Source organism: Schistocerca piceifrons, chromosome 6, assembly GCF_021461385.2.
Source record: "Schistocerca piceifrons isolate TAMUIC-IGC-003096 chromosome 6, iqSchPice1.1, whole genome shotgun sequence".
Classification (NCBI taxonomy): Eukaryota; Metazoa; Arthropoda; class Insecta; order Orthoptera; family Acrididae; genus Schistocerca; species Schistocerca piceifrons.
The window spans coordinates 322,786,462-322,801,452 of NC_060143.1; the positions used below are offsets into that span (position 1 = coordinate 322,786,462).

The following is a 14,991-nucleotide window of genomic DNA, read 5'->3' on the forward strand; positions in this document are numbered from 1 at the left end:
CTATGAATATGAGGAAGAAAAAAAAAAAGGCGAGATCCCGCCGCCGCCCCCCCCCCCCCCCCCCAAGAAGATTGACGAGGCTGCCTGTAATAGCTTGAAGTATTTAAGAAATTTCTCTGCACCGAAATATCGGATGGAAAACTAAGATGATCTCGTGACGAGCTAGTGTAAACACTGCAGAAATTAAAAGTTCAATGTTTCCCGCAAATAATTAACTCCAAGCGATAATTTCATCGAACGCAGGTGACAGTATGCTGGCAGCATCTTTTGTCTCACTTAGGGTCCATGATAAGCTAGTAGAGATTACGGCGTAGAGAGAGAGAGAGAGAGAGAGAGAGAGAATCATTTTTAAGTAGCTAAATAAAATACGCAAAAATATTTGTACAAACGAAACGCCCACCAAACACACTACAGTGGTTTAAAGGCAAAGCAGCCGCCGCGCAGGGTAGCCGTGTGGTCTGGGCGCCTAGTCACGGTTCATGCGGCTCCCCCCGTCAGAGATTCGAGTCCTCCCTCGGGCACGAGTGTGTTAAAGTAGTGTGTAAGGTTAGGGACCGATGACCTCAGCAGTTTTGTTCCATATGCTTTTACCACAAATAAAATGTAAAGCTGTCATCAAACAGAGCTTCGGTTTGAATAGCGCAGTGGTTCTATTGGAGGTGATGATTGTGTGTCTCCTTCCTCCTCCATACCAAACAAGAGGGATACCTACAGTTTAATATCGACTGCGAATCAGGGTGCAGCTCCATAACTTTTACATTAACAAACAGTGGCAGAGGTGAAGCAATAAGTGATAAATAAAAATCCTAGGGCTGAGCAGGAATCGAACCTAACACATGTGGTTCAGTATTCAGGGACTTTACCAGTGAGCCACATAGATATATGTACTAATTTAATTCGTTTCCAATATGTCATCAAGGTCGTCCGCTGAAATGTATCCGGGAGAGTTGGGCGGGGGGAGAGGGGTAAGTCTCCGATATATTTCATAATACAAGAACACACAAAAATAGTACTATCCGAGATAACTTATGGTAATGAAGTGATAATCTTAAAGTATGTTCATATATGTTTGAATGTTTGTTAAGTAGCGTGCCGGTGGAAAGGAGACGGGGGTTCTTGGAACTGGTGAAGGCTTACCAATGTGTTGGGTCGGTCCTTCTGTGTACCCCTAACAAGAGTTGGCGTGAGGAATCGACACAGAGAAAATGAGGACTATTTCAGCACTGACATGCGAAGGACTGCTTCGAAAGAACTGCCAGTTTTCCATCAACACTGCGACAATCAAACAAGTTTTACAACAATTGCTAAAGCCATACTACTGTCTCTATAGTTCGCCAAACGAGGTTTACACTGAAATTACTTCAAGATGTATCTATGAGGTCTGTAATGAATGCTCCAAGATACTAGGAGCGCCAAGTGTTTCCTCTTGCCAGTCCTTACGGACGCCTAAGCACAAGCACGTAATTAGTGAGTGCAATCAAGAAAGCAGCGCAAAAGTGCGCTCGCTGGCAATGACAGCAGCGCGCGGCGGAGAGAGTGCAGGAGCGGCCGGCAGGCGGGGTTGGCGACCTGCGCTCACCGCAGCCGCCGAGTAGCGAGGCCGGGCTGGCGCCTTTTCCGCTCTCGGCGCTGCTGCAGAGGCCAACTGGGTGAGAGCGGCCTGCGGCTGCCGCTGCGCCGGGGTTTCGTAACGCAGCCGACTGGGCCGCGGTCGCGCCTCGGGTTCCTTCCTCTTAAACGTGCCAACCGCTAAATCTCGACTCTCCACTCAATTCTAATTCGTTTCAAGTATTCCGTGCATGTCCTCGTCTCAATCCGCAGGATGTAAAGGTCGGCTACTGGACAATGTTGATACCAATATCTCATCGAGATGGGCTCCCAAACTGGGTTACCGGTTAACAGACTTCCCGATACAGATTCTGCTTGGTCACGTAAGCACTTCTATATCGGCTCTGAAAATGGAGATTTGGCAGACGGATTTCAGCTCCAACGGTCGGTTTCCTCCTCTTAATCGAAGAAAACCTCTGACGAAAACATGTTTTTTAACAATACTTCGATGCAGAGTACATGGAAACTCATTGTGATTCACATATTGCAGGCTCGGAGTCGTAATAATGTATTTTAATAACAATGCAACGCAATGAACTCAACTGAATAATGCTAAGAGCGAAAAAGGCAAATAATAAATGAAACATGGAAATGGAAGCGTGTCAAAAAATAATAAATGAAACATGGAAATGGAAGCCTGTCAAACACTGAAATATAAAATAACACTCACTGTTCTCTGTTCTGTAACCGGGCAGACCGCATGAAAGCACTGACGGAAAGAAAATCTTTAAACCCAGTCACCACTATCTCGCGAAGGCCTACTCAAAGTTTCTAGATCCTACATTAAGGGAGGAATCTTGGAATACCTTACAACGCCGTACGTACCGCTCTCGTTGGGACCGTGGAAACAAGGTTAGACTAATTGCAGAGCACACAGAAGCATTTAACCAATTATTCTTACTGTGCCCTAAACGCGAATGGGAAAAAGCCTGAATATGTAGTACAATGTGTTTCTCAATGATCTGAGTACACAGGGAAATATGCAGTTGTGTTTGGTTTGTCAATTTTTACTTCCTTTTTTAAAAAGTTGGTTAATCTTGACGATGTGACTGTGCGTGGAGTGAAGTAAAAAATTATACAGGAACGACCAAGAAGTTATTCATTTCCTTAACGTAAATGATAAGAAGTAAATTATATCGGCAATACATACACAAATACTTCGTATATTTACCGAAAATGTAAGAACAATGTTGTGTACATTACTAAAATGATTCTACAGAAATCAAATCCTGAGTGCCTCCTGACATCAAATCCACCCACCGCAGTAACTTTACCTTAACTACTTGCTACTCGACAGTCACATATACCAGTCTTTACATTCCAACTTCGTATTCAGACGCAAAGTTATGGGAAAATTTTCGTAACTACTTCCAGGGCTATAACAGATACAACTGAATAGTTAATGAGTCATTATTTTACATCACGCATTTCGGAATTAATATTCAGCAGACATGCAGGCACAGTCAATATTTTTCGATTGTCGAATCACTAACTGACAGCCTTAATGAAAAAAGTGTTGATCATAATTACAATGATCGTCCAATTTTGGAAGACGACAAAGTTTGCTGGCGTGAAAGACAAAATTTTAACTGTTTTATTTGGTTCATGCTTGCCCCTCAGCTGCAATTTTCATGGATCAGTTTTATAGAAAAAGAGGCTAACTAAATTTATATGTTGCTTCAGCCGCAGTTACTTATCATATGGCCCAAAATTAAATTTAGCTTTACGTTAAATAGCCCATATCTTTGTTATCTGACTGACTTTTCAAGCTGACCTATTCGTTAATGTGAACACTGAACCGCGATGCAACCCGATATTTTCCATATTAACAAACACTGCCATAAGTGAAAGAAGTGATAAGCAACAGAAAAAATTCTGGACTTGACAATCAAATGACAACCTTTTTTTGTATACCATGATCTGCATCTAAGAAAAATACACAGTTGTCAGACACTTGCCAGACCCGTATTCGGGCATAAAGTTCATCAAACAGTGGCATATATTGCGTAAGTCTATATCAAATGACGTATGTGTGAAGTGTGACATCTCTGTTGTGTTAAAATGGATGTGGATATACACAACGTCGTCGCGTATACATGTTATAGCTTTCAAACGCTGAAGGAGCACCAAGAAAACAAGATAACATGTTTACTATTTCTTCGAGAACGTTTGGAATCCAGTGCACAAAGTTTTTAAAGTATTAATGGTTTTTTAAGAACTTCCGCAGAAATTACAACACAAGGACGCAATTACAATCACATACCGGTTTATCGTTCCTTACCTTTCCGTTACGATACATTATCTATAAACATCCATCAATGTCCGTGTCACAAAAACGCAAATCTGAGTTAACTCCCACGTAGAAATACGTTTGATATCCCTACAAAGTAACAGAATTCCGACAGTCACTACCTACACCGTTCATTTAATACGCTCATCCAGAGCAATAGACCCATTAACAGTAGCAATCTTCAATAGATCGATGTTCGCAATATCGCAGGCAGTGACCTCAGCGCCCTCGGAGAAAGCAATTAGTTGCGACAACGACCGCTCGGTGGCAGGCCAGGTCCGTGCAACGGGACCGGTGCGCCGCGTTGCCAAGTCTCAGTCGAGCTTTGTTCACTCGTGCTGGCAGTCAGCGGAACTGAAGGGAGCGAAAACGGAAGGGATAATTGCCAGAGTTGGCGGAAGTTGAACTGGAGTCGAGTAGCCGTCGCAGGCAAACATCCCCCCCCCCTCTACCGCCGCCACCCGCAAACTCGAAAACAAAGTATTGCTGCCGTTCAATGACAAAAGAAGAGCCGAAGTTAACGAATTGTTACGTTGCCTTTCCTATCTATAGCAACATAACCTGCATGTAATTAAAACTTTAGAAACATCTTAAATACGTGCATACTGAACCGAAGAGTTTTCTTTTAAAGATATTCATTTTGTATTTATACAACTGGCAAGAATAAATATCAGAAAATACAAATAGTTTACCGAAAACTAAAAATAATACAAAAGATCTCGCTGATCGTTTCCCAATATTCCCATGACATATTGTCGCCTAGCCATCGATACACTGCTGACGATGTACTCAGTAAATTAACAGATTATTCTCACTACAACAGTTTAATTAGTTCGATATATAAACTAACACTAGTGTTGAGACATGTAGCGATGTTAGTAAGTGGTTTCTCTATTAGCCAGGTGTTTCCCGAGAACAGCCAAAGACAAAAAGGAGATTGAAATTTTAATAATTTTTTTCACGAAACTATTTGCAACTTGTTCATTCTTTATTCCTTAATACTTCAATACTTCCTTCTCGTGAGTAGTTGTCTTTCCCTAATTTCACGTGTTGTTCCATCCAGGAATTTCCATTATTGTTTTCAAATCGGGCACGGGACGTTGAACCCTAATCTCCATTCCTCCTCTCAATCGAAGAAAACGTCTGACGAAAACATCAAGTTTTTAACAATACTTCAATGCAGAGTACATGGAAACTCATTGTGATTCACATAGTGCAGGCTCGGAGACGTAATAATGTATTTTAATAACAATGCAACGCAATGAACTCAACTGAATAATGCTAAGAGCGAAAAAGGCAAATAATAAATGAAACATGGAAATGGAAACGTGTCAAACACTGAAATATAAAATAACACTCACTGTTCTCTGTTCTGTAATCGGGCAGACCCCATGAAAGCACTGACAGAAAGAAAATCTTTAAACCCAGTCACCACTGTCACTTGTCAGGTATGAAAGTAGGCCATATCTCTGAACTCATTCTTCTGCTGTGCTCTCCCCTAGTAGTACTGAAAAACTAAGTTTCATTCTAAAATGTAAATTCTTTACGGATCGTTTTAGTTTATTTGCAAACAAGATCTCGGAGGCAAACTTAATAAAAATAATTAAAGGATAAAATCACTCATAAATGTAACAAAATACATACGGCCGACCGGAAACAATCTTGTCTTCCTTCCCAGCTGCACCTAATACTTGATGCTTTATGACATTTATAAAACCATATTCGACTGAAGTAACTGTTATAAACTCCTTTACGACCTAGTAACACTCAAATTTTCGCTAAGAGCATTCCTGCACTATATTCCTGATGTTCTTTAGGTCACAGTCAAAAATTTTGTTCACGAATTCCAACAACAATATTACCTCACGTATCTAACAGCTAATCTTCAAATCAACATTTGACGCAAACTTTTTTTTTGAGTTTCCGTTAATTTTATGTTGGTGTTACATCCACGGTTGCCTGTGCTGTAATTACGTCAACCGTAGACTTTCAGCAATAACGGAACATCGTTTGCATGCCACACGCGGCTGCATGCACGCACTGCCGCTCATGTGAATGAAATATATTACAAGAAAAACGGTGGAAACGAACCAAAGCAAAGCTAACAAAGGAAACTGGCTGTCTTCCCCACACGCAGACTATTTAGACGTCTAAACTAAAGCTTAGATGACAACATTTGGCGTTTAGAACCATCACGACGCGACAGGAACATGACACTGCAAATAAATCTACCGGCCGAAAACACACTCACTTTCACCTTTATGATCATGATGCACATTTACAGGAAAAATTTACTGTGTATTGGCTGAACGTAACAGAAAGCTGTGCAGCGTCTGTGAATTAAAAAATATTAAGCGTCGCTGGTGGTCAGGTACAACAGTTGCCGTGGTAGAAGTTCTAAGAAGGTATATTGAGCGCAAGCACTATTTCGCTTCTAATAATTTATGCGGTACGTCATTACAAAAACTATCTGACGCTGCGGTGACATTACTAAAAGTGGAGAGCAAGTAACTTATCTTTTTTAAATTTCCGTTAGTTTTATGTTACGTTTGTATTACATCCACTGTTGACTGTGTACTAATTACCATGTCAACCGTAGACTGTCAGCAATAACGAAATATTTTTTGCATACCATAAGGTGAAGCGACACACTGTCCCTCGTGTGAATGAAATGCAACTGACTCGTAAAACAAGAAAAACGCTTTGGAGATATTATAGGAAAAATGTTCGCCTCTTTTGTTGGCGGTGGTTCAAAAAATTTATTATAAATTGTTAACACTAGAACAGCACAACTAATTTTGGTTCATTAGGCTGTCTGAGTTCCTTAATCACTTGGACAATAAAGTGCGGTTGTTTGCACATTACAGTTATCTACCTCACACGCTGAATCAACAACTTTAAATGCCATTTGCCTTCAGCGTTATCAAGAGCAACAATTCTCAGTTGCTATTAACTAATCATTGGTTTCATTGTTGAAGATACGCTATCTATATTCTTCGTATGCCTTAACGTGAATTTTGGCTCCAGGAGTATAATTCGCATTTTGCAGTAATTGCATCCAATCTCTGTATTTTCACCTGCCTCCACGGCTGATACCACGATACCGTGCAGCTCCTGTCCCTATTTATTTGACGGAGGCTAACGAATAAAAGGGCTTCTCAGTTGCCGTAATGCGACTGAGTGGGACCCGTTCTACACTTACCTGGCTTTGAATAATACGAGGTGGTTACTCTAAATCGAACTCGGCACCTTCCTACAGCAGCCTACATCGCTTATCATTATACCATGCAGGCAATCTGATCTAAGTAATAACGTAGTTTTATGTTGCTGCTCGACATGTTGTCAATTTACACAATGAGTTGTTTTTGTCAATGCAGTTTTACGACATAATTGGGGAATATTGACGCTAGTGTACGGAAGTTGACGATTCCTGCATGCTGTAAATTTAGGCCACAAAGAGACGGCAGGGGCAAATTATTCTCAGGGCCGGATCGGGAATAATTTTTCACGCAAGCGACTCATCTGGCGCCCCTCCCCTTTTTCCTCTCGTGCACTTTCACCCTTGTCAATTTTCGTTACTAACAGTGATAAGTGTCGTATACAAATCTTGCATTTGGTGTCCCTGGTATCCAATTCCACTTTGCACCCCAAGCGTCCGCTAGTAGAGACCGACTAGTTACTTTATAGTTGACGTCAGACACTTGCCGCTGATGTGTTATCACGTCGACTGCCGGCTACATCTCCGCTGTAGGTCTCTCTCACACACACACACACACACACACACACACACACACACACACACGCACGGCGGGTCACTTCAGAAATGCTGTTAAAATTTAACGCGGACCAATGTCGGGAACGGCCAAGGTATGTCGGAAACGCGAGGGGCTCTGGGCGGATGATGCCTTTCTTAGCCATATCCTGAGCTAACCACAACTTCGTGATCTGCAATGTATCCGAAAGAACAGCGATCAACAATCTGAGGCATGACTTATATATCGATCGTTTGTTCACTGTGATTTAAGCTAACCTTTACGAGCAAATTCACCACAGAACAAACTGTAATTTCCCGCTACCGCTGGTTACCTGAAACAATCACACTGGATACACGAGATGCCGCTTTACCAACCGATGAGCGTTGCAACTTGGCTGCATATTATAGGCGACACAGGCATATTCAAACGAAAAATGAATGATAGGAAGAAAAATAAGTGGCAATATGAAAATCAATGCGATGGTAAAAAATAATTCGGAACAGCAATAGAAATAAATACATTTAAACCAATTAATTAAGTAAAAATAATACACTAACTACTGCGCTATGCCACAACCGTGAATCACGTAATTAATTTGTTAACTATGCTGACCTAGTCGCAACGATGAATTGCAGCCTTCAAGATCTGGCTTCAAGCAATGTTGTGCAAAGCTAATCTACTGCAGTCCAGTCTCTGTGATAATGATAACTGTGTATTATGTGACGCTGAATTGCTTCTTGTGCGGAAGTACCCAGTAATGTTTGGTTACGCCTGCGTACGAAACGTGAATGTTTGTCATCGAGCGCGCGTGTGCTTGTGCAGTTTTTGGAGTGGTTATCATATATGATAAAATACGAAATAAAAGCGTCAGACCCATGATTCGGGATCCGAAAATTGTAGAAACAAAGCCGTACAAGGAATTGGAAGTGAACCACTTCTTGTGCAGTTTGGCAACGGCGAACGGTTCGGGCGTACGTTGAGCGCTCTGTTTGGAGGAATGTACGAGGGCAGTTCAATAAGTAATGCAACACATTTTTTTCTGAAACAGGGGTTGTTTTATTCAGCATTGAAATACATCAGGTTATTCCCCAATCTTTTAGCTACACAACACTATTTTTCAACATAATCTCCATTCAATGCTACGGCCTTACGCCACCTTGAAATGAGGGCCTGTATGCCTGCACGGTACCATTCCACTGGTCGATGTCGGAGCCAACGTCGTACTGCATCAATAACTTCTTCATCATCCGCGTAGTGCCTCCCACGGATTGCGTCCTTCATTGGGCCAAACATATGGAAATCCGACGGTGCGAGATCGGGGCTGTAGGGTGCATGAGGAAGAACACTCCACTGAAGTTTTGTGAGCTCCTCTCGGGTGCGAAGACTTGTGTGAGGTCTTGCGTTGTCATGAAGAAGGAGAAGTTCGTTCAGATTTTTGTGCCTACGAACACGCTGAAGTCGTTTCTTCAATTTCTGAAGAGTAGCACAATACACTTCAGAGTTGATCGTTTGACCATGGGGAAGGACATCGAACAGAATAACCCCTTCAGCGTCCCAGAAGACTGTAACCATCACATTACCGGCTGAGGGTATGGCTTTAAACTTTTTCTTGGTAGGGGAGTGGGTGTGGCGCCACTCCATTGATTGCCGTTTTGTTTCAGGTTCGAAGTGATGAACCCATGTTTCATCGCCTGTAACAATCTTTGACAAGAAATTGTCACCCTCAGCCACATGACGAGCAAGCAATTCTGCACAGATGGTTCTCCTTTGCTCTTTATGGTGTTCGGTTAGACAACGAGGGACCCAGCGGGAACAAACCTTTGAATATCCCAACTGGTGAACAATTGTGACAGCACTACCAACAGAGATGTCAAGTTGAGCACTGAGTTGTTTGATGGTGATCCGTCGATCATCTCGAAGGAGTGTGTTCGCATGCTCCGCCATTGCAGGAGTCACTGCTGTGCACGGCCGGCCCGCGCGCGGGAGATCAGACAGTCTTGCTTGACCTTGCGGCGATGATGACACACGCTTTGTCCAACGAGTCACCGTGCTTTTGTCCACTGCCAGATCACCGTAGACATTCTGCAGGCGCCTATGAATATCTGAGATGCCCTGGTTTTCCGCCAAAAGAAACTCGATCACTGCCCGTTGTTTGCAACGCACATCCGTTACAGACGCCATTTTAACAGCTCCGTACAGCGCTGCCACCAGTCGGAAGTCAATGAAACTATACGAGACGAAGCGGGAATGTTTGAAAATATTCCGCAATAAATTTCCGGTTTTTTCAACCAAAATTGGCAGAGAAAAAAAATGTGTTGCATTACTTATTGAACTGCCCTCGTAGCTCCAACGGCTGAAGTGACAACTATCAAGTAATTTTAATTGAGCTGTATTTCTATTGCCTTGTACAGAAATTTTACAGTACTGGCGCCTCTGGCGACTTCGCTCTTGGTTGGCGCTTGAAACTTAAACAGGCTCCGATTATTCTTCCATCATTTCAGCTGCATCTCTTGAAAGGAACAGTTACAAATATATCATTGCGGTGTAAAAGTGAAAATGTAAATTGTAAGCATTTATTCTATTTCACGTCTTGTATCTATAAAAGTATAGTTTCGGGTTCTACCAACCGCATAGTCAGTAATTATTACATACATGACGGGCCTTCCTTTCTTCCTTGCTGGTCGAGCGCGCGGAAACTCCAGCTGTTCGAAATAGGTAACAGTAACAGCTTTTATTGATGAGACTTCTTATATGCGACGGCTTTCGAAGCTTATTTGCATCGTCAGCCACCTTGCTTCGTGATAAATCAACAGCTGTTCTCCCACAACAGTTCAACCTGTACACGGAAACAGCACTGGCGGGAATAAAGGCAAGGTTCTTTAGTGGGATTAAAATTTAAGAGCAGATGACAGTATTCGCTGGTGATATTACCATCATCGGTGAAAGTGAGGAACTGCAGGACCTGTCGAACGGATGCCTTATGGGCACTAAAAATCGACTGAAAGTAAAAAGGAAACATACCAAAATTGTAGAATTTTCCTACATCAGAAGCAATCAAACGAATCCTTGATTAAATCTGCTACTGTCAAAACATAGCCTTTAATTTGAGGAATAATTTTTTTTAACTCATGGAGCGCAGCATCATATCGAAATTGTGTCGCTCCCGTATTTTGGACATTTTATTTGCTAATTTTAGCCGTGTATTGGGACGCTACAGATAGTTAACGGAAGACCAACTCCCTTTCGTGTACGGCAATGCAAAATCTCAAGATGGCCTCACGTGCGTTTTGTACGGCGGGGGATCTAAGCTGGAAAACGCTGCAGACGTAAACCGCAGATTCGAACTGAGAATGGCAACACAACGCTGGAATTCCTGCGGCTGCTGCGCAGCAGAGGAGAGTTTCCAAGATCGCACGCAGCAAAATGTATTGTGGCCGATTTTCTGCTAAAATTCCAGCTGCCTACGTGTCCACACGAGCAGTTTTTCACGCAGATTCAGTCTGTCGCGCATCCCGACCAGAACACTGATATGTGCAACATCGAGTATTCAGATACTGAGCTCTTAATACTGGAAGTGCAAAAATATCACAACAGAAGTATGAATATCGAGCTGCAGGCAGTTACCATGGTACAAGTATCAGTAATCCTCAGTCGAAAGTAAAGTGTGATCTGAGTGCGACACCGACGAACCGTCACACCTTTTGTCAATTTATTACAGTAATATGATACATGCCGTTGTAATAACTATTGTTATTGTACGCATTTGTTTCTATGTCTTAACAAAACTTATCTTAGTCTCTCTTCTGCATTCACATAATCCCTCATGACTGCGTTTGTTTTAGACGTGTCGATTTCCACCATAGACAACAGTTTTTCTAATTAATTACCTGACATACTCAAAAATTTCTTTGGATATTCCTTTAGTTCCTTACGAAAGAAAACGAAATTTCCTTTTCTTGACCTGTCACTTAGTATAGGTTGAATCCCGTGTTTCCTCTGTAGTCTTTCACGACAAAGACGATTGGCTCAAATGGCTCTGAGCACTATGGTACTTAACTTCTGAGGTCATCAGTCCCCTAGAACTTAGAACTACTTAAACCTAACTAACCTAAGGACATCACACACATCCATGCCCGAGGCAGGATTCGAACCTGCGACCGTAGCAGTCCCGCGGTTCCGGACTGCAGCGCCTAGAACCGCACGGCCACCGCGGCCGACACGAAGACGACTAAAGAGTAATACACACAGTGCGAAAACTGAACTGTTATCTAACGGAACACTATCCATTATTGTTCTCGCGACGTTGCTTCTGCAGCACATGTACTTGGCCGTCTGACTGCCACTATCCGGCAGTTCTTCCTGCTCTCGGTCTACCTGGTGATTTTACTTTTAAAACACTACCGGTTTCCTTGAAAGACTTTAGCCAATGACGGATAGTTTTTGCGGTAGGTGGTTCTTCACCATACGGACGTCTAAAATTACGTTGCATTGTTATAACTGACTCAGTTTTCACAAGCCAAATAACACACTGCGCTTTCTGTTGCGGAGTACGCATTGTTGTTGAGTTGCCCTGCACTGCACGCACGACCGTGTCAAGGTCAAACAGACCTGCCAACTGCAGGGGAGCCAAACTTAAGGGAGTTGAACCAAACACCACAAATTAGAATAGTGTATGTCACTTTGTACAGATTCTAGGACACATTAAAACTAGGGAGTTCTTTTCCAAACACACTGTATTTTCATCGTGAGTGGGGTTCCTGTTCTATGTAGTTTTCAACGAAGGCATGTAGAAATGTTTCAGAGGATGTCCTATTACGCCTACCATTAACAAGAACCGTAATTTTCCCAATTAACTATTGGAGGATAAAGTCTCCCCAATGATTACAGTATGATTGGAGAACTTATGTACAAGGTTTTTTTCTGAAGTTTACGGTTGCACCAGGAGATGAGTCTGGTGGACGATACACGGATCCAATTATTTTATGCCAATTCCTGATACTGAGTCTTGAGCGAACAATATTACATGCAGCTCCAGTTTCTGCCTTAGTGGATTTGAGTTTCTCTACTGTGGAAAATAAATCACCTTCATTTCCAATTTACCTATCCTTTCGATATACACTTAAAATTTACCCAAAAACCTCACTGCTATCAATTACAGATTTCAGCCAACTTCCTGTACGTAGCTCCATTGCTTTTCTTGAGCGCTTTTAACTTTGGCACTTCGTTGCCAATGCTTCAGCAGTTTACCATTAGGATTTTATTACTCTTACCTGTGGTAGACATTCCTTTCGAACTTATACTTCCGGGTTTCCTACAGTTATCTGGAAGGGGTAGAGTGTCGCCTAATCTAAAAAGAGACGTGTGTGTACCCCAAACAGGGTCAGTTACCTGAGTAGCAGCCTCTGATGTGTGCTGCATATCTAACCCATTTCGGGGACCCTACAGTTCCCGACCCTTTGACGCAAGTCCAGTAAGTCGCAGCCTAGCTTGTCAGAGAACCTCCGAAGTCTTTGGTTCAGTCCTTCCGCCAACCCAGAACCAAAGAGCCACAATCAGTTCTGTGGACAATACTTCACATTGTGAGCTACTCCAAATCTCCATGCGCAAGGCTGGTCTCTCAACTTTCTATGCCAGTCGCTGGCATGACCCCAAATATGACCTCTGAGCCCACATGACAGACATCGTTTGTTCCAACGTGTGCCACAATCTACAATTGATTGCATCCTGTTCCCTCAATGGCTGCTGGAATGGCCTCTTCAAAATGCTGAATGAGGCCCCCAGGCATACACAGCGAGTGCACATGTCTGTCCGTTACTGCCATTTCCCTGAAGGGGGCCCGGGTTCCCGGGTTCGATTCCCGGCGGGGTCAGGGATTTTCTCTGCCTCGTGATGGCTGGGTGTTGTGTGCTGTCCTTAGGTTAGTTAGGTTTAAGTAGTTCTAAGTTCTAGGGGACTGATGACCTAAGATGTTAAGTCCCATAGTGCTCAGAGCCATTTCATTTCCCTGAAGGGTACAACCATTCGCCATACATCTGAACTGCCGACGGTTAACAGAACCCTACCCTTTTGTGTTTGCCTCCTCTTACAACCAGACAAAATTGGTTTACCCAAAACAGGTGAAATGAGTCCTACTGGCTCAGTTTCAGTGAGAGAGAGCACCTCAAGCTTATTGGTTAGGTGGATAGGTACAACACCCTGGTCCCCATCCACCCTGTACAGGACACCTAAATCTACCATAAACACGACGCTCGCAGCCAAGTTGACGAGGAATGACAGATTCTGAACTTTCTGCATAAAAGACAGGATCCATAGGAGAGGATAGTATTTGAGGAGCCTCTGGTGCCCGTAACACGACTCTCGGGAGCTCTTCAAACACTCTGATTCGCAGCACCTGCCAGTCGTTTGGCAGTAGTCAGGGCTATTTCCAGCTGCTTACGAACATCAACAAATTCATCCCGTGTTCGAGGACAGCATTCACAATGGGGCTGCATTTTGGCTGGTGCAATGCATTACAAGCCAATGAACAATAAGTCCGCTGATTATCTTTTAATCTGTTGAGCTAAAAAGTTACCAAATCCGTATAAGAATTTCCTAACACGTTTTGGGGTTAACTATAGTTGTTAACAAACTCGAACAGAGTTAATTCACGATAAATGCATATAATACACAGAGATACTCCTCTTTAAGGGTAAACTAGATGCAACACTATGTTAGCTAGAATGTCTGCTACAGTAACTAAATCACACACGTCTATTTACTACAAATTGCTCGTGGATTATGCAAAGGACAAAGGTAGCTTCCGAACAATTTCAAAAACGCACATTTATATGCGTTGATGTACAATGAAATTCTGGGGTTCTCTATTCTTTGGAAGAACTGTGAACCACAAAGTACGATTTGCTACGAAATAAATTACGTATCCGAAACACTCATACCGTTAACTTACAAAAATATAGCTCTGTAAGCGACCGAAAATTCTCAAAAACAACATTTCTCACGGAACTGTACAGTGAAACTAGAGAACGAGGATAGGCCTACTGTTCTTAAAAATTCTAAAAAGACAAAATTAAGTTTAGGCCTATAACTGACGATAACTGTTAAGAGTTTATTGCGGTACTCGCGAATGTCCGAAATTTCACACTATATCACAATACAAAGGGTTATTGACACAATAAATGAAATATAATGCAGAAGCACCGCGAACAGTGACATATGCGAATCTAAAACTTTAGATAGGCACACACGAATCTCTTACACGCGGTCTCACGCCAAGGGCAATTCCGAAGTCAGCTTTTATATATAAACGTGCGTATTGCACAGATTATTCACTTAGCTGAT

At 42.5% G+C, this 14,991-nt stretch overlaps 1 protein-coding gene across 1 annotated transcript in view; it reads right to left on the minus strand.

The window, feature by feature from the left end:
- LOC124803296 (lysine-specific demethylase 3B) overlaps positions 1 to 14,991 on the minus strand; it is a 147,223-nt gene that overhangs the window by 106,075 nt on the left and 26,157 nt on the right. The window lies entirely within an intron of this gene.